Below are 26,134 nucleotides of genomic sequence, written 5' to 3' on the forward strand. Positions count from 1 at the left end.
TTCCCAACCCAGGGATCAAACCTGCGACTCATGTGTCTCCTGCATTGACAGGTGGGTTCTTTACCACTGAGCCACCTGGGAAGCCCCTTATAAGTCTCTACATATACTGAATTACAGTTAACTGCACAAAACTAGATATTCAGAATAATACACCTTTACCTTATCTTTATAAGTATTATGTTATACATCTCTGCTACTACAGCTTTGTTCTCCAATCCAACAGCCTCAGCTGAGGCTTCTTAAACACGGCCCTTATATTTACACGAAGTGACCTTTTGGTTCAGAGAAACCATGAGAAGTAACCAGAATATACAAATACAGGCTCAGAAATTCTAGCAGGAACATTGTCACGAAGTATTCACAATTGTGAAAAGAAAAATAATTCTGTGACTTTCAAAAAGTTCCCAGACCCAAGCCAAAAACAGAAGCTAATTTCTGTGTCCTAACAGCTACTCAGTGGCACATTCCGGACTCTCTTCTGCCCTTTGGGTTTTAGAAAACATGGGTTTGACTTATTTGCGAGCACAGGAAAGGCACTGGGGAGTCATGCAGGAAACAAGGAGTTCTAGATACTTCGAGAGGAGACGACAACCTGGATAGTCACCCCTCCCCCACCCCCATCCCCCATTCCTCCATCCCCATTGTTTTGCAGCCTTCATTGGACTCTCCTGTTTCTTCCTGCCCCTCCATCTTTACCTTTCTTCCCTCCCTTCCTTCCACCATCCTCTTGCTTCTTCCCTCTTTCCTTTCCTCTCTCCCATTTGGCATCACCTCACGCCTTCTCACCTCCAACCTCTTCCCATTTTCCTTCACCCTTTCTTACTAACTTCAGTCCTCTCTCCTCTTGGCATGTCCAAAGCTTCATTTTCTGAATAGGGATCATTTCCTACTCCTAACACAGTCCCTGTGTGAACGGGGATGGACAGCCCATGGCAAACTGTGGCATTTCAGTAACTGTTCAGCAACAGCCCTGCCATAGTGCCCGTGAAACCACTCTACTCTGTTTGCCCGAATTTAAACAGTAAAACCATAACAACGATCTTATGTTTTCCTCTGAGTCATATGTTTTCCCCTTTTCAAAAAGTGGAGATTTGTAATGAATAATGCTCCTCCTGCTAAATCTCATCTTACACAAATCATGCCTTTCCGGGTCCTAGGCCTAGGGTAGATGCTGAAACAGACACGTTCATGATTTTATCAAGATTACAAGCGGGAGATGGCACAAGTGACAGACCTTCAGTGCCTTAAGCTCTCTTCGGAGAGAGAGAAGCATGGTCACCTAAGGACAAACACCGAAGGGGCCCAGCAATCTGAAAAGGACTTTCTAGAGGATTTGAGATTTGAAGGTGTAGGGGTGGGTAGAGGGCATCCTTCATAAGGAGATTTCTAGGAGAGGAGAGGGGTGGAGAGAGAGGGAAGGAGAAGGGTGTGAGGAGAGAGAAGAGGATTTGGGGCTCCAAGGTCAAGTGGGAGAGGACAGCCAGTGCTGGTCCTGATGGCATTGTGAGCCCTGTTCAAGCATTTGACCTTTCTCCTTAGGCTGCTTTTCACGAAGACAGCAATTGAGAGGTTGCTCTGACTTCGGGAGGGCTTCCCCTGAAGCGACTTAACATGCACGCACTGACTTCAGGGAAGAGAATGGATGAAGGCAAGGTGGTGGACCAAAGAACACCAGGAAACCACTGGTGGGATTTTAACTCAGGGATGTGTTTGTGGTCTGTGCCTGCTCACACCTGCAACCCAGCCTCTGCCGCTTTGCACCAGCTTCTGAGTGCCCTGCCCTTCAAAGTCTGGCTGTCATTCCTCAGAATGAAATAGGCAGAGTCCAGCCTTTTGATGACAGAGCTTATTAGACCCAACATGCCCATGGTTCCAACCTTCCAGCTGGACATTATGGGATCTTTCCAAGGAGAACCCCTCCCCTACATCCTCTGCTTTAGTTCCTCTCCACAGTGCCCAGATAATTGTATTTCATGCACATTTCCTGAGTTTTTCAGATGTTAAAAACCACCACCAAATAGAGGAAATGAACTACATGTTGATCATGAGCACTAGCCCTGGGACCTTCCGGCTCCTAAGGATAATGTTAACCCCTGTGACCCTGTCCTGTTACCTCATCACCAGCCAATCAGAGAACTATTCTCCAGTCATCACACATCCTTCAACCTCACTCCTCATCTGGCCTTTAGAAATGCTTTGCTGAAACCCTTTGGGGAATGTGGGATTTGGCGGGGTGTACGCCCCTTGTTCTCCTTGCATGGCCCTACAATAAAACCTTTCTCTGCTCTCAAGTCCAGTGTTTCAGTTTGGTTGGCCTTAGTGTGTTTCAAGCAAACGAACTTGTGATTGGTGACTCTAAGGTCGATGGGCTTCGTGGAGATACTACCTACTCAAGCCACAAATGACTCCCGTCCTCAGAAGGGTCTCGCACTTGGTTTAAAGTTCTGCTGTTACCTTCTCAAAATTCTTTTTTTCCCCTTGATTTTTTATTATTTTGGACCTGCCACATAACATCTTAGTTCTCCAACCAGATTGAACCCGTACCACCTGCAGTGAAAGCAGAGTTTTAACCACTAAACCACCAGGGAAGTTTTTCCATTTCAAAATCCTTAATTTTTGAAGGAGTGGCCTCACATTTTCACTTTGCACTGAACCCCACCAGCTATGTAGAGAGGAGTCCTGTTGCTAGCAATCTGTAGATATTAGCCCTCAGAGAATTCTTTAAACCCTAGGGGAACATGGCCAGAGAGTTTGAGGAAGTGTTCCAGAATTAGACACAGACTGTCATCAGGGTTTCCAGGGTCAGAGCTAAGGGGGTCTGTCCCTCACTGGCAAGCCAACCCTTCCCAGGCCTGTTTCCGCCTGCCTCTGACCAATGGCTCCACGTCACGGCATCTGGAGTGTGGCCAGAAAATTCTTCAGCTCCCTACAAGAGGATGAGGACGTTCTTGACTTTTGCAGAGTTAAACACTTGGAGAAACTTCAGGAAGAAAGCACTTGGTGCAAGGTTAAGCTAGCTGGCCCACCAGTTCTGCAAATTCTCATTTCCACGATTCTTAGCATGTTTATTCTCTTCTTGCCAGTGGCCAAAGGACACGTTTCAATGTCTTATTTCCTCTAGGGAGCCTGGAGAGAAGCAACCAGCACCTAATTCAGGAAATCGTGAAGAGATTTAACACGGGCTCCTGTATAACTTCCCTCCCCCCAGCCTCCGCCCCCACCTCCAGCCACACTGAGTCGGTCGGCTTCTTCCTACAGCAGAGACTAGATGGCAGTTCACCTCTGCTCCCTGAGGTCCCTGTGACTCCAAGGAGCTGGAGTCTGGTCTTGGGAAAACCCCACCCTCCCACGGCTGATATTGAACTGGAGGCACTTCAGTTCCACCTTCCCAAAGTGGTTCTCTGGGGGCTTTCCAATACAGGATTAAATTTCAGAAGCCTGCAAAGCACAGAAGAGAAAGGTGGGTTCCTGTAAGGATTTTCTTTTGTCTTGTTGACTGTGAACCAGGTTGTTCTGAATTGCGTGTCCACATGGCTTTTCTTGTAGGCTGTGTGTTTTCAACCTGTGTATCTGGTTGAGGCTTATTTATTTATAGGAATGTGGAAGGAAAAGAGTGAGAGGGGAGAAGACCTTTGGGGATTTTGAATTTGTGCATCTTTGGATAAAGAATGCTGACCAGCAGAGTACCTAGAACACGAAGTTGAGTCTTCTTCCCTTTGGAGGGAAATCTCATGAAAAGTTGCATTTGGAGGCTTCAGTATAAAGTAAAAAAGTTTACCACCTGCCTTTCCTTTTCAGCAATATAAGCCCCTCCTTAGATTTTTCTTTCTTTCTTTTTTTTTTTTTTAGTCCTTTCTGAGTTTTTTTCCTTTCAGTTAAAGATGTCCTAAGCGGATTTTCTTACACAAATATAAATAGGTGTTTCTAATTTGGGGTGCTGTTGAGTTATAAGAAATGAATAAGCACTGTGTTCAGGATCTGGTGGAGTGCCGTGTTATTTTCCAGAACTTGCTGGAAATCAATTGTTCTTCCTGAAGCTTCCTGAAGCTAGATGCAAGTGCCTCTCAAGTGATGGCTGAGAAAGCTAATTTTATTTGCTCTCTTGTGATTATCGTCTACAGGATTCTGCTTCCCTTGTTGTTTAGTCACTAAGTTGTGTCCAACTCTTTGCCACCCCATGGACAGTAGCCTGCCGGGCGCCTGTGTCCATGGGATTTCCCAGGAAAGAATACTGGAGTGGGTTGCCATTTCCCTCTCTAGAGGATCTTCCCGACCCAGGGATTGAACTCTTGTCTCCTGCATTGGCAGGCAGATTCTTTACCATTGAGCCACCTGGGAAGCCTTTCTCCCTTTAGCTGGTTGCTTTTTCAGTCCTTACTGGGGCTTGAGATGATGTGTCTACTGAGACCCAAAGCGGGGGTCAGGTGGTGGGGGGCGGTTGGTCAAGGTTTATTCAGATAACACTACACACAGCATGTTTCTATGATTTTTTTTTTTTGCCTCTTATGTTTTTATTGTTTCATTTTTGTCCTCATAAGCAACTCTTTCTCTAGGAGAAATATTTTATAGTAAGTCCATAAAATATCAGTCAACACCTGTTTATTTGAATGTTGACAGTTCTTTCCTTTACTGCTCTTTTCTTCCCTGAACTTTATTTCTTTCAGATGCTGAAAATTTCTTGCCACTTCTGTATTTCACCGCAGCCACAGTCTCCCTCCATTCTGTTCTCCATACTCTGCTATAGGGTTCTTGGGAAAATGCAATTCTGATAATGTCACTTTTCAGTGAAATACTTCCATTGCACTCCACTGCTTATAGCCTTGCTTCCTATAAGATTGTCCAGGGACCAGCTGCCTCAGGACAAGCTGCAGGGGCAGCTTGTTAGAGATGCTAGTTTTCCATCCCTTCCCGGATTGACAGAATCTGCATTTTAACCAGGTCCCTGTGTAGTTCACACGCACTCAAGTTTGTGAAGCCCCAGCTTAAACTCTGATCGTTATCATCCTGCCAGCCTCACGTCTCACTCCTGACTTTCCAGCTGTATCCAGTACCTTCCAAATACATGAGAGCTCTGCTGCCCGCCAGGGTCCAGGTGTGCTGTTCTCTCTGTCCCCAATAACTTCATTCATCTTTGCCACCCAACTGCCCAGGGCAGGCTGATTCTCCACCCACCTCATCCAGTCCACCTTACACTAAGTGCGCCTCAAGTCTGTGATTTTATGGCACTTAGCAGAATGCTGCTGCCGTAGCCTTTAGTACATTAAATGATGGTTGCTAGGTTTATTTTCATCCTTGAGGAGTTCCTGGTCATTGATTTCTGAATGCATAATCCTTGAACCAATGCCAGGTACATAGCTTGTACTCAGTGTTTTTGAATTCATGAATGAATGAATGGATGGACCCATGAATGGATACATTGTCCCAAGAACCCCGCGTCTTCAGACTGAGATCTTGAATTTGGAGTTTTCCAAGGAGATTGCCAACCTCTATAACATTTCCCCACACTCTCCTTTATGAAATTTGCTGGATTCTTTTCTTCACCACGTATTTTGAGTATCTCCCATGTGCCATACCTTTTTGAATATTTTTTTTTTTTACTATGAATAGCTTCTCCCGGGAGGTGTTTCTCTATCCATGCCCCCCATTCTCCACCACTCCGAGACAGAGACTCACTCATTTTTCAGCAAATATGTATCGAACACCTTTCCCACACCAGTTCCAGTGTTACTCTCAAGGAATATGATGGCCGAAGACAGAGATGTGAGTCCTGCCTCCCTGCAGTTGCCCATAGAGAGGGTGTGGTTTTTTATTCTCCTTGATCCTGCTCCTTCTTAAAAAGCCTGAAGGAAAACTGAAAGCCTTATCTCTAACCAAAGCTGGCACATCCAAGTAGAGACAGCAGGAGTTCGAAGGCAGAGTGATTTAGTAGAAAGAAAGGTGGGCTGTGTTTCAGCATCTGATTTAGTCCAATACCTGCAACTCCCTTGCCAAGTGAACTTGGGTGGGGCCACATCCATCTTGTAGACCTGGATTTTCTCAACTGGTGAACAAGACAGAGAGCGATAAGGAAAAGAAGCCCCTGTCTTCATGAGAGAACAGAGAAGATACTATCCAGGGACCCTATGTACTCAGGTTTGTTATGTCACCAGAGGACTTGAAAGGCAGTGCTCGGTTGTTCCCTGGGTCAGACTGGCAAAGAGAGATCTTAAGGGAGTCATTTCATATGCCCAAGGCTTAGCCATTACATTGTCCTTGTCACCTTCCATGGAATACAATGAGGCAGTGGCTTCCAGGGAGCAGCACCCTGCAACTTTGAGGAGTTCACTTGCACTCGCTGTTGAGTGGAGAGCTGGTTTGAAGTAGGGCAGCTGAGGAGGGAGGCAGTGTCATCCTCAGGCAATCTCTGCTTTTGGAAAGCAGCCAGAAGGGAAGGAAGTAGCTCCACCAAGTAGTGCGCAAAGAATCCAGGAACCTATAAGACACAGAACAAAGAAGACATCCCGGACCCCGACTGTGTGCGGCACGGCTGCAAGGACTCCCTTCCTGATTACATTGGGTTTTTTCTAATTCGTGTTCATTTCACTTAGAATCAGAGGTTGGGAGCCAGCCACGGTATCCTTTGTCCCCAAGTTTTGTACCTGCATGGAGTGCATACACAGCTGGGAGGAAACAAATACTTTCTATTTGTTCTCCAGACACAACAACTAGGCTTAGGCTGCAGCAGACTCTTTAGGCTTTTGCAAGGGACCACCCTTCCCCTGTCTGAGTCTTCCCTTCCTGCTCCATCATTGTGTGAAGCTTCCAAATGAAATGCCTTCAAGACATCCTGAGTTCCTTCTTGATTCCTATTCCTTGAGCATCTCTTTGCCTCAACATTTCCTGCACAACCACCTTGCCACCTAGCAGGCAAAGCATTTTCTGCCGGTCATTTCCTAGCCTCTCAAGTTAGCATTAATTTCTATCAGTAAGCACACCTTGTAGCAACAGAAAAAAGAGGTTCACCCGTGTGAGGTGTCGTGGGTCTGTCGTGGGTCTGTTGTGGGTCTGTCGTGGGTCTCGGGATGTGTCTGAGATCAAGCTTGCCTATACTGGATGAACAATTTTTTTTTTTCATCAAAGGCATAGAGTGGGCTTAGAAAGAGGCAGACCCACTTCTGAATCCTCCATCTGCCGCTTCCTTTAATAAATGGTTATATATCGAGTCTTAGATTTCTTTCTGAAACTTCAGATAATATTTACCAAGAAAGGTTGTAAATAAGATTAGTTATTTATAAAGTACCGAATATGTTGCCTCAAAAAATACATCAGATCTCAAAAGAGGAAGCTAACCAAGATGGTAAAAATGATAAAAAAAAAAAAAAAAAGTCATGTGCAGAATAGTTGAAGGAACCAGGGGATATTTGAAGTAAGAAGTAACTCTTGTAGTCCACGAAAGTTAAAGTGTTAGCCACTTAGTTGTGTCCATCTCTTTGTGACCCCACTGACTGTAGCCCGCCAGACTCCTCTGTCCATGGAATTCTCCAGGCAAGAACACTGGAGTGGGTTGCCGTTCCCTTCTCCAAGGGATCATCTTGACCCAGGGATCGAACCCAGGTCTTCTGCATTGCAGGTAGATTCTTTACCAGCTGAGTCACCGGGGAAGCCCCGTAGCCCATGAATGCTGCCTTCAAATATTTAAAGATGGTTGTGTGTGGGAAAAGAGGTCAACATGAGTGGAAATTATACGGTAAAAAGTCTTAGCTCAATGTACAGAACGACTTACCCACCATCAGAATTGTTTAAGCTGGGTGAGCTGCCTTGTGGCAGGGTGAACACCCTGTTCTGGGCAGTATTCCAGGACCCTGGAAGCACGGCCGGGATGTTCCCAAAGGGATGCCTGCACTGGGTGGAGTGTGGGTGATGACCTCAAGGTCTTTCCCGCTCAAATCTACTAAGAGCCTTATGATGTCAGGGTTCAAGTCCAAGCCACCAATAAAGGTATACGAAAAAAAATTTATCAGGCTACAGAGTGCCTGAGGCTGCCTTTTGACTAGCTAGCCCTACCCATCATCTGTGATGCTTTTTAAATAGTGTCTTTGCAGCAACAATCAAAAGGTTGGACTTCCAGGAAAAAGAAAAAAAGAAACGAGAACAATGAGATGGGAAAAGTTCACTCCAAACCGCTCTTCTTGGGTTACTCTTCAACTAGATTGTGGGTTACTCCTTGTGTTACAAACAGGTTCCTATTTGATGGAAAATTGCCACAGTTGGGGATATTTTCAACTGCACTGGGGTCAGGCAAGTAATAGCAAGACTCAAATCTTTGTCCTCGATTTCTGCTCTATCTGTAAAACAAAAGCACAGCAATATGACTATGTATTCTTTGTCATCCAGAAATCTAATTTTTAAAAAATTTTTCATTTTTAATTGGAGGATAATTACTTTACAACATTGGGTTGGTTTCTGCCATACAACAAGGTGAACCCGCTGGAAGTATGAATATGAATGTATCCCCTCCCATTTGAGCCTCCCTCCCACCCCTCTAAGTCATCACGGAGCACTGCTGAGCTCCATGCACTACACAGCAGCTTCCCACTAGCTATCCCTTTTACACACGGCACTGCTGCTCTCTCAATTCAGCCCACCCTCCCTTTCCCCCTGCTGGGTCCCCAAGTCCGTTCTCTATGCCGGAAATCTAATTTTAAGAAGTGCAAAATAAAGTAATGCCATCTTCTAAATTGCAGGGATTGTGAGAGAAGTGTTTCCCTTTGCGGGAAGAGGAGAGCTGGCTGTAGCTGGCTGCCTGCTCTAAGTTCACCAACCATTGTTTTCCACCCACCTTTCCTTTTCTGCTAAGTGAGCCGCATGATAACAGCCTTTCTGCCAGCTAAGGACCTGAAGGCTTTTATAAAAAGGAGAATTTAGCTTAGGCAGAGAGGGACCTGTACTCAGCATCCACTGCTCCCTAGGATGTTTTTCTCATACTTCATCCTTCCAGGACTCAGAAGAACTTTCTGGTCTTGTCATTTTTATCCCTCACATCTTTCCGCAGTTGCTTGGGCAGCATCTTCGCATGCTTTTCATTTCCGCAGTCTTTGTTTTGAAATCTCAGGGAAAAGAAACTGTTGTTCTTTCTATAGAAGCGGACATCAACGGGTGATGTGTTTTGTCAAATCAAAACAAAACTACAGTATATTTTATTTTCCAGGTTTACCTAGGTTTCTTGAAAACAATTAAAAAAAAACCCTTTTGAAATATAATCAACTATGCAGGACAAAAATCAGAGCAATCCATGCAGAGCAGCATGTTTATTTTTAGATGCACATCAGCAGCACAGCATAGCAAAGCAACTGTCTAATGTCCAAGCTAAGGCCCTGGGAATTTCCTCTTAACAAGCCTGCGCTTCCGCGCATTGTTACATTACAAAGGGCCGTGCAGGGCCCGAGTGCAGGGCTCTGGGTGACCCCGCCCACCGTGAAATCTGGAACTTGTCACTCCTTAAGTCTACATGGTCCTCAGGGCCGGGGTCACTGTGCAGGTCACCCCGGCAGCTCTGGGCACATTCAAATGAGTAGGTGTGTATGATTATTTCATCTAAAAATATCTCAGAGACCACTGATGGCATTCCAGGAACAAAGGTTCAGCTTTCTATTTGTGGCTGTGGATCTCCTCAATCCTCACCCTTGTTGTGAAGTGGACTCTGGTCTAGCCCAGAAATGGGGCTAACTCTGGGTTAGATTACAATTAACAAAGTGGTTTTAAAGCATATTATATATATATATATTTTGTTTGTTTGTTTGTTTTTTAAAGCATAGACGCCTATACACACAGCCCCAACACACACACACACACACACACACACACGAAAAGGAATCTGACACCTGACCCACCTAGATCTTTCATATTATCCTAGTTTCTGGTTCTTGATTTATCTGCGAAATGGATGCAACAAACCTCACATCCTATTAGTTTGAGGAGAAATAACATGCAGTATTACAAATACACTGACCCAAACTAGACTTCCACTTAAAATTTTGTATTTTGGCCCTAATATGCTTTAAGCCGGCTCTAAGAAACTATTGTAAGAATGTCGATTAGTGCTGGGTTAGTCGGTGGAAAGTCTTTCCTCTCTCTAAAGTGACATACAATTTGTTGTGTTTAGTTGCTAAGTCATGTCCAACTCTTTTGCCACCCCGTGGACTGTAGCCCACCAGGCTCCTCTGTGCATGGAATTCTCCAGGCGGGTTCCCATTTCCTCCTCCAGGGGGTCTTCCCTACCCAGGGATGGAATACACGTCTCCCTCATTGGCAAGCAGATTCTTTACCACTGTGCCACCTGGATAGCCCTTTTGTAAGAATATTTGCCATCAAGTCTCTGGGGGTTTTTGTTGTTTGGAGGGTTTGCGTTTTTTGCTTTTGTTTTGGTTTGGCTTTTTGCCCTTGCAGAGGAAGAGTCCTCATTTGTTACTAAATGAACACACTATGCTAGGAGAGTTTTCAGGCCTTTGTCAATCTCTGCCCACTCTGGGGAAGGTCAAGGCTGCCAAGCTCAGGGCTGTGTCAGGGATTACCAGGGAAGAGGAAGAGTGGGTCTCAGATCTGCAAGCAGGGGTCCATACCTGCCCTGTGGGGTCAACTGTCTGCACCCCAGCAGCCGCCTGTGAGGATGGGGTCCGGCATGATCAGACACCCCAGGGGACCTGCACAGAGAAACGCCAGCCCTGAGCCTGGATGAGATGGTTGGGCTTTGTCAGCAGGTGGATGGCCGGCTGCTGCTGGGCCCACAGATGCAGGAAAAGGTGTTCTAGTCCTTTGGTGAAAAATGTGCAAATGTTAGTAAAAACACCTTTATGGATTGTTTTGTTTGCAAGTGTTTATTATCAGACACTCCTCAGGGGTTCACAGGGCAGGTCGCGAATGTCCGAAGTAGGGCCTGGGAATTTCCTTCCACCAAGGCTGTGCTTCCTCTCTTTGTTACTCCTCAAAGGACAAGTGGAAGCATTGCTCGAGAGCCTTACTTAACCCTTTCTTCTGTCCGCCTGCCCCATCACAGACAAATCCATCTATCAGCCTTTGAAGAAGCAGAAAGATTGCAGACTTGGGTTGTGTGGGGACACCCACAGGTGCATATGCAGACAGGCTTGTATATATGTGTGTGTATATGTGTGTATATATGTATATGTATTTGTGTGTATATATGTGTGTATATGTTTGTATATATGTGTGTATATGTGTATATGTGTATGTACGTGTATATGTACGTGTGTGTATATACGTGTATATGTTTGTATATATGTGTGTGTGTTTGTATATGTGTGTGTATGTGTGTATGCATATGTATGTGTATATATATGTGTGTGTGTTAGTGGAGAGGAGATAGATAATACAGCATAAAACTTATTTTTTTAAAACTTTTTCTTTTATATTGGAGTATAGCCGATCAACAGTGTTGTGTTAGTTTCAGGTGGACAGCAAAGGGACTCAGCCATCATATACATATATCTGTTCTCCCATCATATACATATATCTATTCTCCCCTCCCATTCAGGCTGCCACATAACACTGAGGAGAGTTCCCTATGCTGTACACTAGGTCCTTGTTGGTTACCCATTTTAAATATAGCACTGTGTATTGTCCATCCCAAACTCCCTAATTACCTCTTCCCCCAACCTCCCCCCTCCACCCATAATAAAGCTTGCTTCTTTTTTAAAGTTCTCTTTCAGTATTACTACATACACCCAGTCATTGTTCAGACCAGACAAAATTTCTACTTTATTTACCAAAACATGTTTTCATAGTAAAAATGCCCACCCAATTTTAGTTCCCTGTCCCCATTCCCTGTTCCCAGAGCAGGCCCTTCCTGGGATGATAGTTGTTATTCCCCTTTGGAGTCAGTAAAATGAGTGGAAAGATCTGTCATGAACCAAGTTCTTTATGGAGCATAGGCCACCTGCCTGAACTCCACTAGGGACCAAGGGAAAGCAGAAGTTCTGCCTGTGAGAAAGTTCAAGCCCATCTGATGTATTTATACCTGTATGCCGACACATACACTCATGCCTTGTAGTGAGAGTACAAGGCAGTCAGGGAACTGTGTGATCCAAGTCCAGGAAGATCAGAAGAGGAACCTGAGCCCTTGTGCAGCCAGAGATGCTATTATGATACCCAGACACATTTTTCTCATGACTGTAGTGTCCTCAGCTCTCCAAGCACCAACACAGCCAAGTACACGCATACAGACACACACACACACACACACACACACACACACAGGGGGACACACAATTCACTCTCAAGAGACAGCTCTGCCATCTCAGAGGAAATTGCCTCTCGACCCCAGCTCCACAAAAGTTTCTTCTTCCACACCCATCTCTTCTCATTCTTTTCCTGCCTCCAAAGAAGAGACAGGCCTTTGCTGCATCCAGAGCTCAGCTTTAATCCCATCTCATTTCCCAATAGGCTTCTCAGATGGCACAGTGGTAAAGAACCTGTCTGCTAAGGCACGGAACACAGGAGATAAGGGTTTGATCCCTGAAATGGGAAGATCCCCTGGAGAAGGAAATGGCAACCCACTTTAGTACTCTTGCATGAAGAACCCCATGGACAGAGGAGCCTGGTGAGCTATAGTCCATGGGGTCACAAAGAGTCGGACACGACTGAGAACACACACACACACTCAACCCTAACCTCACTACACTCTCCTCTGATTGGCTCTTCCCACTGTCATTTAAACCTGCGTAGGACCATCTGGTGGCAGAACCTTTACTGACCACACAGCTACTCTTCATCTTCCTTTCCTCCTCACCATGAAATGCAAGAAAGAATTGTTGATGTTCACGTCCTGTGTCATAAGTAACTACTCACCCAGCAAATGACTCTGTTCTGTCTCCTCATCTCCCTGACTTCCAAGACTCTCTGTGACCTCCATGACCCCAAGCCCACCTCGCTTCCTTGTCTACAGCATGTGCCCTTGTGGACTACCACCATCTGTGCTCTCCTCCTGCCTTCTGGGGTTCCAGAGTCTCCTAGCTTTCTAACTACTCGGTTTTCTTTGCAGGTTCCTTTCACCTACTGTTCCTGCCACTTCCCAATGGCCACGATCTGGACCACCTTCCCTTCTCCATCTCCATCACCTCCCTGCTGAAATTCACCTCTCTGTCCAGAGTTCTCTTTTCTCCCTTCTCTGTTAAGTAAACTATTGATCATCCAAGTGCTCAGGCACTCAGTCACGTTCGAGTCTTTGTGACACCATGGACTGTAGCCTGCCAGGCTTCTCAGTCCATGGAATTCTCTAGGCAAGAATACTGGAGTGGGTTCCCATTTCCTACTCCAGGTGGTCTTCCCGACCCAGGAATCAGACCTGCGTGTCTTGTGTTTCCTGCCTTAGAAGGCAGATTCTGTACCACTAGCGCCACCTGGAAAGCCCCCATTGATTATCCAAAGTCTGTCTGAAATGCCACCAGATTACTTCCTTTTTACATGTCTCTCCATCCATGAGCTGACTTGTCTTCCAGGCATCCTCGCAACCCTTCCTTATAGTGCCTTTCATATTTGTATTCTCAGTAATTGTTCCCATACACTTATTTCCTAGAACACAGAGATGCTTCCTCATTCATCTTTGTATTCCTCACCCCCAGCACAGCTCCTGGCACATGGGGTTTTTCACTAAATTATAAAGAGTTGAGAATGTCAAAGTGTCATTTAACAGACACTTTAGTGAACTTGTCCCTAAGCTTAAATAACAGTAAACAATAAATGGCTTTACTGTTTGGGGATAAATGATATTAGTAAATTTTTATTTAGATATATATTTAAATTTTTAAAATGCAAAAATTATATCTGAATATACTTTTTAAAGTTAACTCACATTTACACTGCTAACAATATTTCACTTTTCTTCAAGATGGAAGTTAGAGTCCTGAGCACTTCCTATTTGAGTGTTCAGTCTCTGTTTAAAAGCAGAAAGGAATGACAACTTGGATTTCATGTCGAATTAAATTTTCCCTCAGGGAGAATGTCTGAATGTGTCATGAATGACGCTGAATTTTCGTGCACCTGAAGTGGGGTTGCCATGGTGGAACAGGGCTAATATTTTGCCAAGGTTTTGCCACTTCACTATGCAGCTGGCATTACGTAAAATTTCCCCAGCTGCACCTGCAGGTCTTTTGAAGCCACGGAGATGGATTTGCTGAATTGTTTGAAGGAGAACCAGGGGCAGCCCAGGAGAATCAGCCTTATCACTGAGTCAGTACCAAATCCACTCAAGGTCCTGTCTCCCAGGAGCTCAAACGGCAGGGGTGGGTCTCAGAAGGTGGGGCCAGAGGCTCACCCAACTCTGGGTGGTGACAGTATTCTATCTCCTCCCTGGGGCTATGAAGAGAAAACATAGGAAATATTTATGTTGAAAAATGCCATTCCTTTAAATCTCTACATTAGGTTTTTGTAATAATGCATGTAAAATATTAGTACAAAAGAGCAGGAAATGGCATGTAAAATATGAGCCATAGGTAGCATGGTTTGTCCTAGTATGGTTGAGAGATGGCTGGAGCACTGGTCAATATGCAGATTGCCAGGCTCTACGTAGATCTATGAAATCAAGGAGGAATGTGGGGCAGGAAGCAGGAAGGAGAGCTGAGCTGGGGAATCCACATTTTTTTAACCAGCACTTTAGATGGTTCCTCTGAAGTCTGATGGACATTTTATTATGCATCAATAACAATAGGAAACACCTGACAACCTGTGTTTAGAAAAGTGTCTACATTGGGCAGGTGGTGCAGTGGTAAAGCATCTGCCTGCCAATTCAGGAAATGCAAGAGATGCTGGTTCTATCCTTGGGTCAGGAAAATCCCCTGGAGGAGGGCATGGCAACCCGCTCTAGTATTCTTGCCTGGAGAATCCCACGGACAGAGAAGCCTGGCGGGCTACAGTCCACGGGGCCGCAAAGAGTCAGATGCGTCTGAGAGCACATACGCATGCACGGTCCACTGGGCACCCCTACCTTCTGTGCGCCCCACTGGGGAGCTTAATGATTTCGCCATCTGGGCTCATCTTTGATGCGATAGCCTTCCTGCTGAATTTGTAGCCCTTTCGTGGGCTCCAGGTGTGGAAGAGAATCCTGTACCGTTTTGTAGCATCCTTCACACTGTCATTTTTAACAATTTGTGTGTTTATGTCTTGGCAGTTTGTCTCAGCACGATATATTATAAAAGCAAGAGCTGGGTTTAGGATTTGGATCTACCCCAGACTCTTCAGTTTCTTTGATCACCAATCTATGTCATTTTTAAATGAGACTTGGCAAGTTGATTAACCTTTCCAAGCTTCCCTTTCTCTAGCGGGAATAGCTAACCAGCTCCTAGCTTATCGTGAAAATTAAACATCATGCACACAGTGTTTTTTTAAAGGCACTCAGCACAGACCCTGTGACAGAGTGGATTCTCAGCAAGAGAGAGCAATTAAAAATAACAACAAATAAACAAGCTCCCACTGCATAGCACAGAAGACTATATTCAATATCCTATGATAAACTATAATGGAAAAGCATATTTTAAAAAAGAATGTATATTATATATGTAAATATATGTATAACTGAATCACTTTGCTGTACAACAGAAATTAACATAACGTTATAAATCAACTATATTTCAGTAAAAAAATAACAACAAAAGTTTCATCAACACCAATCACTGAGGAAAAGAGATTAAGTAATTTGTCCAAATTTACTTAGCCAGTAAGTGATAGAACAAGGACATAAACCAAGGTTGTCAGGTGCCACAGCCCATGTTCTCAACATTTTATAGTAATTCTAATAATGTGCAACCTGGGGAGCCATTATTAACAAACAGGAATTGAGCACCAGACTACAGTGTGTTATGTGCCCGGACATAGCAGTAGACAAACAAGGCCCTTCCCTGGACATGGGGGTGGGGACTAGGAAAATCAAAGGATAGAAGAAGAGCTCACAGATCTTTCTAATGCAGTTCAGGACATGCCTTGATGGAGGCAAGTGAGAGGCAGAGGTGTACACACGACTAGAAGGAGTTAAAGCAGCTTCTTGCCTGGAATGACCTTGACTTGGGCCTTGAAAGACAATGGGCATTAGACCAGTGGAAATAGGGGAAGAAGGCAGTTCTAGGCAAAGGCTGGAGAACACACTGCTGGCAGGGCACAGAGGAGGGTCAGAGAGGGGAGAGTAAGAAGAGAAGAATGTGATGGAGAAAAGTGAAGCTGGGAGGGTAGGCAGAAGCCCTAATGATTCAGGGTTTTAGCTGAAGACAATCGTATGTCAAGCTTCCCAGGGGGCTCAGTGGTAAAGAATCTGCCTGCCAATGCAGGAGATGCCGGTCAACCCTGGGTCAGGAAGATCCCCGGAGAGGGAAATGACAGTGCACTTCAGTATTCTTACCTGGGAGATCTCATGGACAGAGGGGCCTGATGGGCTGCTGTCCGTGGGGTCACAAAAGAGTCGAACACAACTGACATAATTAAACAGCAACAGCAAATTGTATGTCACTTTAGAGAGAGGAGAGACTTTCCGTCAACTAACCCAGCAGCTGTCTATCTGCCAGTGTTTCTCTAAATTTAGGCACAGCTTCTGATTCTACTGGCCTGGACCTGGAGACCAGATACCAGTATTTTCACAAACTGAGAAGCACCATGGTAAAATAATCAATTTATATCTCAGTGATTATGAAGCTTTCTTGTGCCTCAGAATCACCCCCTGAACATTTGTTTAAGCACTGATATCTGGGTCTACTCCCTGAGTTTTAGATTCTACAGGTCAGGAGTGGGCTCAAAAATTTCCATTTTTAGGGAATTCCCTGGCAGTCCAGTGGTTAGGACTCTGCACAAAAAAGAGTTTGCATTTCAAGCAAGTACCTAGGGAGTGTTAAAGCTGCCAATCTTCAGCACTTTACAGAGGGGAATCTCGGGGTGTGAAGCCAGGAACTTAGGCAACAGTACTTAGGTGATTCTTAAGCTGCTGATTTGAAAATTCCTAGGAGCAGGAATAATTGAAATCTCTTGTCTTCTTTGCTCTAATGCTTCTTTAACTTTTAAATATTTCCATAGTGTAAGAAAATCAAAGCCAAGTATTCTTGATATTCTGGGTCATTTTGCCCTATGCTGCTGTGCTGTGCTTAGTTGTGCCTGACTCTTTGTGACTCCATGGACCATAGGCCACCAGGCTCCTCTGTCCATTGGATTCTCTGGGCGAAGAACATTGGAGTGGGTTGCTGTTCCATTCTTCAGGGGATCTTCCCTCTCCAAGGATCAAACCTGTGTCTCCTGCATTGCAGGCAGGTTCTTTACTACTGAGCTACCTAAGAAGCCCTCGTTTATGCTCTGTAAGTGGTCAAAATATGGTGACTTGGAGGGTTCTTTGGAATTTTAAAAATCCAAAATTTGAAACGTTTGTTTGCCAAGCAGGAAGTTTGTTTGCAAAGCAGGAAGTTACTTGCTGCGCAGAGCAAACACTCAGGTGGAGGGCATGCCCGCTCGGAGGCTTTAGACGTGCGACTTTTGAGCATGTTTCTCTCCATTTTTAGAACAGCTTGAATCTGAGTCTCCGTGGAAAGGGCTGTGAATGTGGAAATGTGAGATGGGTGTCTTCGTATGTGGTCAACCAGCTAAGGCAGGAAGAGGCTGGGAAATCCAAAGGCAATGAGAACAAGAAAAGTGAGGGCTTCCCTGGTGACTCAGATGGTAAAGAATCTGCCTGCTAATGCAGGAGACTCAGATTTGATCCCTGGGTCAGGAAGATCCCCCGGAGAAGGGAATGGCAACCTACTCCAGTATTCTTGTCTGGAGAATTCCATGGACAGAGGAGCCTGGCGGGCTATGGTCTGTGGAGTCACAAAGAGTCGAACATGACTAAGCGACTAACACTTTACTTTTAAAAACCAAACCCTACCCAAACTACCTTTTTTAAATGTCATGGTCACAAATTAATTTCTCACACCAAAGATTTGAAGAAAAATATTCGTGTGCAAAATAGCTAGTGGCCAAATTAAAAATCTTTAATACCAGTGAGTAATGAATCAAAATGAGGCTCCCAGGAACAGAAATAATTACAAATCATAAAAAAGGGTTTTATTACCAATCTGGTGTCTTAAGTTCCTCTCTCTGGAGTATTGAAATGCAAACACTCTTCTCAATATCTGGAAGCATCTGGAAATCTTCATTCGTCCAAAGAAGATTCAGCTCCATTAACTATCTCTATTTCATAAAGAACAAATGGACTAACCGTATGCTTTAAGATTTTCCAACAATGCAATTTTCCAAATTTTGACCTTTGTTTACTAGGAAAATGAATTAATGGAGTTCCCCCATTCCTTGGGGGCTTCCCTTGTAGCTCAGCTGGTAAAGCATCTGCCTGCAATGCAGGAGACCCTGGTTTGATTCCTGGGTCCAGAAGATCCCCTGGAGAAGGGACACACTACCCACCCAGTATTCATGGGCTTCTTTGGTGGCTCAGATGGTAAAGAATCCACCTGCAATGTGTGAGACCTGGGTTTGACCCCTGGGTTAGGAATATCCTCTGGAGGGGGGCATGGCAACCCACTCCAGTATTTTTGTGTGGAGAATCCCCATGGATAGAGGAGCATGGCAGGCTACAGTCCCTGGGGTCACAAAGAGTCAGACATGACGGAGCTAGTAAGCACAGCACCCATTTCTTATCCTCACAATATATTCAACCTCTGATGCAAGTTACTTATGAGTTTTAAAACAATGAGTTCAAAGGGAAGTTACTAAAAATAACTAAAGTGGACTATGATTGTATGAAAAGGAAATAAACAAAAAACTACTTTCATTGAGTCCGAGAAACAATAAATTATTGACTCGCTGTTTCCCCTCATTTGTTTAATTTGCACATAGGGACTTTAGTAGAAACCCCCAGGTACACCAGTTTGGTTGCCTAGTTACTTTGTGCCTCTGTGAGCTCATAGGCAGTGGTGCCTTCACATTTCCTGATGTTCCCCCCCAACACTTTTGAACCCTCCTGGGTTCCAGTCCCAGCTCAGCCCTCAGTTCAGTTAGTTCAGTTCAGTTCAGTTGCTCAATTGTGTCTGACTCTTTGCGACCCCATGGACTGCAGCACGCCAGGCCTCCCTGTCCTTCACCAACTTCCTGAGTTTACTCAAACTCATGTCCACTGAGTTGGTGATGCCATCCAACCATCTCATTCTCTGTCATCCCCTTCTCCTCCTGCCTTCAATCTTTCCCAGCATGAGGGTCTTTTCAAATCAGTTAATTCTTCATATCATGTGGCCAAAGTATTGGAGTTTCAGCTTCAGCATCAGTCCTCCCAATGAATATTCAGGACTGATTTCCTTTAGGATGGACTGGTTGGATCTCCTCGCAGTCCAAGAGACTCTCAAGAGTCTTCTCCAACACCACAGTTCAAAAGCATCAATTCTTTGGCACTCAGCTTTATAGTCCAACTCTCACATCCATACATGACTATTGGAAAAACCATAGCTTTGACTGGATGGACCTTTGTTGGCAAAGTAATGTCTCTGCTTTTTAATATGCTGTCTAGGTTGGTCACAAGTTTTCTTCCAAGAGTAAGCATCTTTTAATTTAATTCAGCCCTGCTTGTGTTCAATCCAGATGCCTTGAGCTTGGCCATATAGCTGACCCTGTTTACTCATGATTCCGACCCATAGGAAAGAATCACTAGTTAAAGGAGGAAACAGTGAGTCTCTTTTGCTTTGATGATGTCTGAAAAAAAAGGTGAATCACAGTGGGTAAGATAAGGGCCCCTGTGAAGACCTTTGTGGTGGAACATGGCAGGTGGTCTCTAGGACGGTACTTCTCAGAGTGTAATTTGCACAAGACTCACCTAGAGAGTTTTTTTTAATGATTCTGGACTCCACCCTGAGATTCTGGTGAGAAGGCTTGAGAGTCCCCATCATTGAACCTCATGAGCTTATTAAGCATTCTCCCCATGAGGATCATCCAGTGCAGGTGCTGATCGGTACCCACCAGGATGTTCCCTCATACGGTGTGAAGAGCAGTGGGCCCCAAGGTCTCACCACTGGCTTTGAGGTGAAGGAGAGGAGAAAGCTTTCCTCGAGCTCTTAGAGTCACTGGCTCCGTCTGAAACTTGGACTGACAAAGGCAGGTGAACAGGAGGAAAGTATACACATTTATTTAATACGTTTCCCATGACGATGACTCCTTTATGAAGAAATGAAGACCTAAAGAGACAGTTAAACCTGAGTGCTTCTTCTGTGGTAGGGCTGGTGAAGAGTGGCGAGTGGAGGAAGGCTAAGGAAGGACAGAGTGTGAGGAAGTGTAGGGAATGGAGAAAGCTTAGCAAGTCCTCTTTGCTCAGATTCTTCTCAGCAAAGAGAGAGGGGCAGAGAGAGGGCACCTCTCACATGAAGGTCTTATGATCTTCTTCAGAGTGGAAGGGCAAGGGAAGATCAGAGAGACTTTCCTGCTTCTGCCATTTTCCCAAACTCTCAAACTCCAAACCATAAGATTCTGTATCTGGGGGGACAGTGTCCTGAACTCCATCAGAGAGCAACCCACCTCCTGTGGCCTCATCCCACCACTTCCCTTTTTGATGGCAGCCTCCAAAGTGGCTTATTGTCACTGGCCACCTAGATGCCTGATAGAACAGAAATTACAAAAATATACAAGCACCAGTCAACAGATGGTAGGGTCTAAGGCCAGCAGAATGCAAGGCAAGAGAGGAAGATGCTTTGAAGACATGCTGAGTATAGTCTTTCTAGTAAGAAGTTTCAAGAACAAGCGTTGGAATTAGTTCTGCAGGGAGCAAAGTGGCTGGGCTTCCCAAACACACAAAATTTAATTATAAATCACATTGACTCACAAACTACATGACATAGAAAACATGTCTGGTTGTTGATAATGGAGGATCACCTTGGAACTAGGATGGCAACTGGAGGAGTGCATTTCGCTTGGGAAGTTGGGATACACATTTGAAGGGAGGAAGTATGATAGACCGACCTGCTTTGATTAATACAGATAAGAAAAAATTGAGGATCCAGTGGAAAACTCAATAATAAGAGATTTGAATCAGAGAGGCTGGGGAGGGATGGCACAAGGGTTGGAAAGGGGATTTGGGGAAACATGTTAGAAAAAGTAGTGTGATGCCACACACATACTCTTTATTACTTTTATGTTTCTACATAGCATGTTTGCCCATCTGATAGATAACTTATTTGTTTATTGTCAATATTACTATATCTGTCAAGGCCACACCAGAAAAAGAAACCACACTCTCAAAGGTTCATTGGAAAGGTGTAGGCTTTTAGTCAATAGGGGACTTGCAGCACCAGGAAGCTCTTGATCACCTCCTGTAGGGCAGGAAAGGGTCAGAAGTTGGGGTGGGGTGTCAGAGAAGCCTGGCAAGACCTCTGGATGTGGAAGAGGGGGTTCCCCAGAATCTGTGGCTGAGGATGGAGCAGTGCAGCCACTGCCAAACTGTAGCCCAGCGAGGAGGGAGGGCAGCAGATCCCCGGCTCCGCTTTCCTCCCATCCTACCGTCTCCTGCTGGGATCTCCTGCTCTCCTAGATGACAAGGTGCTACAAGGTGTGGGGTGGATCCCTCAGCGCACAAAGCCAGGCAGAGAAGGATGGCGATGGACCGGGAGTCCAGCCAGCATGCTCTTTCAGATGGAATGAAGCTCCTGGGGGACAGCTGTGTTTATTACCACTTATCTCTAGGGTCTCCGTTAGTGTCTGGTGTGCAGGTTTTTAACAACATGTGGTGAAGGAATGAATGATGCATGGCTTGGAAGAAGAGGCCTGGCATCTGATTATACACATTATACTAGTAAGTTATCCAGAAGCCTACTTTGCCCACTTCTAAGTCTTGCTCTGTGAGCAGACAGGCGTGATTCACAGTACCCCATGGGTCCCAATGCTATACATCCAGCAGCACAACCACAGGGGTCTCAAGGTTCACGCTCCAGTGTCTAGAGATGCTAGGGGCACAGGAGGGGCTCACCACCCAGCTAACTACTCCCAGTCAGGACAGAAAGGCTTTTGGACATGGGCTGCTCTGGTTCTTCCATTCTCACAGAGTCAGAGGCTCTGAGACCAAGCATTCCAGACTGGCAGTAAAATGGGGATGAAAATCATTCATCCCTCCCAGAAACATGAGACTTGGCTGGGCGCTGACCCACCGTCTGGCATGGTGTAAACAGCAGTAGCTGTAAGGATTGTTTCCTGTCTCTGCTCCTTAGAGAGGCGTGGGACCTGCGGCAGAGGCTCTGTTTTCTGCACTGGATCCTTGATCAGGCAGAGGGGCAGGGAGAAGAACAGGACAGCCCGTCCCAGAGGAGACTCCACCCCATTCCCATGCAGAGCTTCCTGCTTCCTTCCTTCAGAGTTAAGTGGAGCAAAACTGGTTACCCTTCTGACTTCCGGGTCAGTGCCACACACACACTTTTTTTTCTCCAGGTGGCCTGGGGATGCTTAGAAGAGTACTGAGAAAGAGACTGTGCCATTCTTCCTTCCTCAGGGTCAGGGAGATGTTTCCAGATGGAGCCGAGGTGAGAAGCAGGTCGGGGACTCCTGGAAGATGAGCTTCCCTGGGAGAAGATGGGCATTGCCTTAGAGTCTGGGGACTCAAGTGGTCTTCCTTTGCCAGAGGGTCTCCTCCACTTCTGTTTGCTGGTGCCAAGTCCTTCCTCCAGCCCTTTGGGTCTGTATTTCTAATAGCACCACTCCAGGCTAAAACAGAAGAGGCTAATAAAGACAGGATAGGTGACCCTCTAACACCAGTCTCCTGTAGTTGCGAGACAAGTTTACAAGATGCTCTGGAATCCAGGGCACAAAGGTGGGTGGCGGGGAGAGGTTCCTCTGGGTTTCAGGCAATAAGGTGGTACATGTCTGGGGAGAATTTAAGATCAATAATGAAACAAACTAAATGCCTTTAAAAAGCAAAAATGATCACTGTTCAGTGGCAATTCCAAACAACGTCTGACAAAATGCTCTTCCTAAACAAATCTTTTGTTGGTCTAAGTTCTATATAATTACTGTTATCACAGGCAAGTTTCAGTAATAGAATGAATCTAAGCTCCTAGCTACCATATTTGTATTACTTATCTTTTGTTGAAGCTTGTGTTCTGCATAGAAGTTAATTCAGAAAACTGTCATATGCTGGCTCCTGGCACACAGGGACCTCGCTACACACGCTGGTTCCAAGAATAAGTTCCCGATGGTTTGTAACTGTCCGAGGTTGCTCCAGGTGTGTCTGTGTGTGTGTGTTAGTCACTCAGTCATGTCCGACTCCTTGTGAACCCGTGGATGGTAGACCACCAGGCTCCCCTGTCCATGGGATTTCCCAGACAAGAATACTGGAGTGGGTTGCCATTTCCTTCTCCAGAGGACCTTTGCATCTCCTGCATTGCAAGCAGATTCTTTATCATCTGAGCCACCAGAGAAGCGCCCCCCCACCCCGCAAGTGTTTCTATCTCCCTGCATTTGTACAGTACACTGTCCTGTATACTGCCATGCACAATCTGCCCCTACATTTGAACAGCAGCCTACAAATAAGCCAAATTAGCATGGTAATTGTATACACAAATAAACTGGACAACAGTTACTTCAATTCTGTCATTCTGTGGGACTTCACAGAATTTTTATTTGCGTTTAAAATTTAAAACAGCAAAGGAGAGTACTACTTGCACAGTGTACTCATTTTGTTTGACAAATACAGGTGTTAGCTCACACCGAAATGTTTTACTGAGAATTAATATTTCAGTGAAATTTTTTTTCTTTTTTAGTTGTTCTAAATCTAAAGAATTAACCAAGAAAATAAGGATTATTACTGAAAATAATGTTCTCATATAAAAGAGGGAAAAGTTAATAAAAGATCTGGTCCAGATGTCAAATATACTAGAGGCTTCCATGGTCCAGAATTATGAGTGCTGGTTGCTGCCTTATTCGATCAGAATTTACAATGCAGAGGAGTGTGTGTATGTGTGTGTGATAAAGGTGTACATATGCATGTCTGTACCTGTGTGTCTGTGTGTATTCATGGGTTTAGGGAATACACACATGTATTTTCTTTGTATTACATAATTCTTGGGAAATTTTATGTCAATCATAAAAAGATACTTAAATATTGCTCTTAGTACACATAAATATCCCTAGACAGGCATTTGATGTATAAGGTGATTCTGGCACTTAGGAAGGGACAATATGGGAGAATTACTGATGGAGGTCACCAACCCAAGGGCTGGAGGTCACTGATAAGAGTTCCCTTAGTCACTCAGTCATGTCCAACTCTTTGCAATCCCATGGACTGTATGTAGCCTGCCGGGCTTCTCTGTCCATGGTGATTCTTCAGGCAAGAATACTGGAGTGGGTACTCTATCCCATCTCCAGGGGATCTTCCTGACTCAGGAATCAAACCGGGGTCTCCTGCATTGCAGGCAGAACAGCTGAGCTACCAAGGAAGCCCTTAGTGAGAATAAAGAACCCCAGGAGAAGTTATGTATGTGAAACTCCCACTGGATAAAACACAAAGACCAGATCCTTCTGGCCATAAATAAGATGGAAAAGGGAACAACACTTGAGGAATTCAAGAAAACACTAAAAATATATGTGGTTTTCCCCCAGTTAAAGTTCCAGGTCAGACAAGGCAAACGGAAGGGGTGGGTCCTGGAGTAATCATATAATTGTTCAAAGGTAGCTGTGTTTTGTGTACTATGCATCAACTCTAAAAATAGTTCAGTGATCCCAAGAGGCTGGCTTTGAATTATAGAGGGTGATGTAGTTAGGAAAGGTCTTGAACTTGGAAACTTGGACTCATTGTTCTGACCTAGGTCGTGGAGTTGGAGGGGCTGGACAACCTCCATGCAGTGCAGCAACCCCTTGCTCCATGCTGGATCATTGCCAAGGGCCATAGCAGCCACCATAAACACCATCTCTTAACTCCATCTGTCCCTGAAACACTCAAAAAGTACAGGCTAGAACCCAGGACAACTAAACTTTGGGTTTGCCAACCTGATCACCAAGCACACTGATAGGTCAGACAGACTCTCAGAGTTTGCCATCATGGCATGAAATGGAACAGAGGAGTTTCCAAAGAGATGGCTTATGCATGACTTAGATTTCAGGAGTCAGAGAATTCCCTCAACCTCTGGATAGAGCACTCAAAAAACTAATGCTTTTCCCAATATTAAAACAAGTAAGTTGCTTTGAACAGGAGCTAGTTTATTGAGTAATATGCATAATATCTGGTATGTGCCCTTCCATTTTCTTCAGAAGCGATTCACTTCCGGTAAAATAACAAGTGGTGTTCGCGGTCTGATGATGGACTTATCGCGTTAATGATAGACTAGCTTGTTTCCCCAAGGCTCAGTCATGAGCCCTCTGCGCTCTACATCTCTGGGCTTTTAAAAGCACATTCTTCCTGCTCCCCAAGGAGCTGAACTTCAGAAATGTTGATGGATTACCATTTGTGCTTCATTTTCCATCTTCATCACTCTTCCCCCCATTTTATGCTTCTCCTCCTGGAGCTTATTTTAGGCCCCTTCTTGGGGCTGGATTTGAGAGCCATTGTTGTTCACAGACACAGGCATCAGCCCAACCTTTTCCGATTTCTTTCAGAAACAAATGTTGTCATTGTGCCTGACATAATATGTATTCTTGAAAGAGCATTTTAAAAAGAATATATCATGGCTCCGAAGAACTGAGGGAAGTGGAGGTAGAGAGACCCGACTGTCAGATGTGAAGCAACCTTGGAGCAGGGACTCAGATGGAAGGCAAGAGGTGTCCCTGGGGGGCGGCCAGCTTACCACAGGGATGGCCTTCGCTGGTTGACCAGAAGGTGATGCTGACCTAGTGATGTTACCCTTGTATTGTAGGTCTTGGGAAATTTATTGAGTGTCTCCTATGTGCTGAGGATTTCTAACTCTACCTTAAAAGTTATTTTCTCTCTTTGGCTAAGATGGTGGACTATCTCCTGCCCACCACCAACTGTCCCCTGCTCCCTGCCTACCCCGGTCCACATAGGGGGACTCCTGTAGCCTTATAAATGAGTGGGGGAGCTTGGTGGGTGCAGTGTGTTAGAAGTCAAAACCACTCCGTGTCTATGCCCTTGAAAATTCGGGATTCTCCTGACAGTGTATAATCCTAGTCCTTGGAAAGGGATGAACCCATAAAATAAAATCTC

The 26,134-nt window shown here is 45.0% G+C and overlaps 1 protein-coding gene across 1 annotated transcript in view; it reads left to right on the top strand.

Annotated features, from left to right (window-relative positions):
• Positions 1-2,956: 2,956 nt before the first annotated feature.
• Positions 2,957-26,134, top strand: part of GPR116 (G protein-coupled receptor 116) — a 113,511-nt gene continuing 90,333 nt past the window's right edge. Inside the window, exon 1 of the mRNA XM_010863055.1 lies at positions 2,957-3,460. The gene's annotated coding sequence lies outside the window, so the exon portion shown is untranslated. The remainder of the gene's footprint in view (positions 3,461-26,134) is intronic.

The sequence above is a fragment of the Bison bison genome, unplaced genomic scaffold (genome assembly GCF_000754665.1).
Source record: "Bison bison bison isolate TAMUID 2011002044 unplaced genomic scaffold, Bison_UMD1.0 scf7180017864487, whole genome shotgun sequence".
NCBI lineage: Eukaryota > Metazoa > Chordata > Mammalia > Artiodactyla > Bovidae > Bison > Bison bison.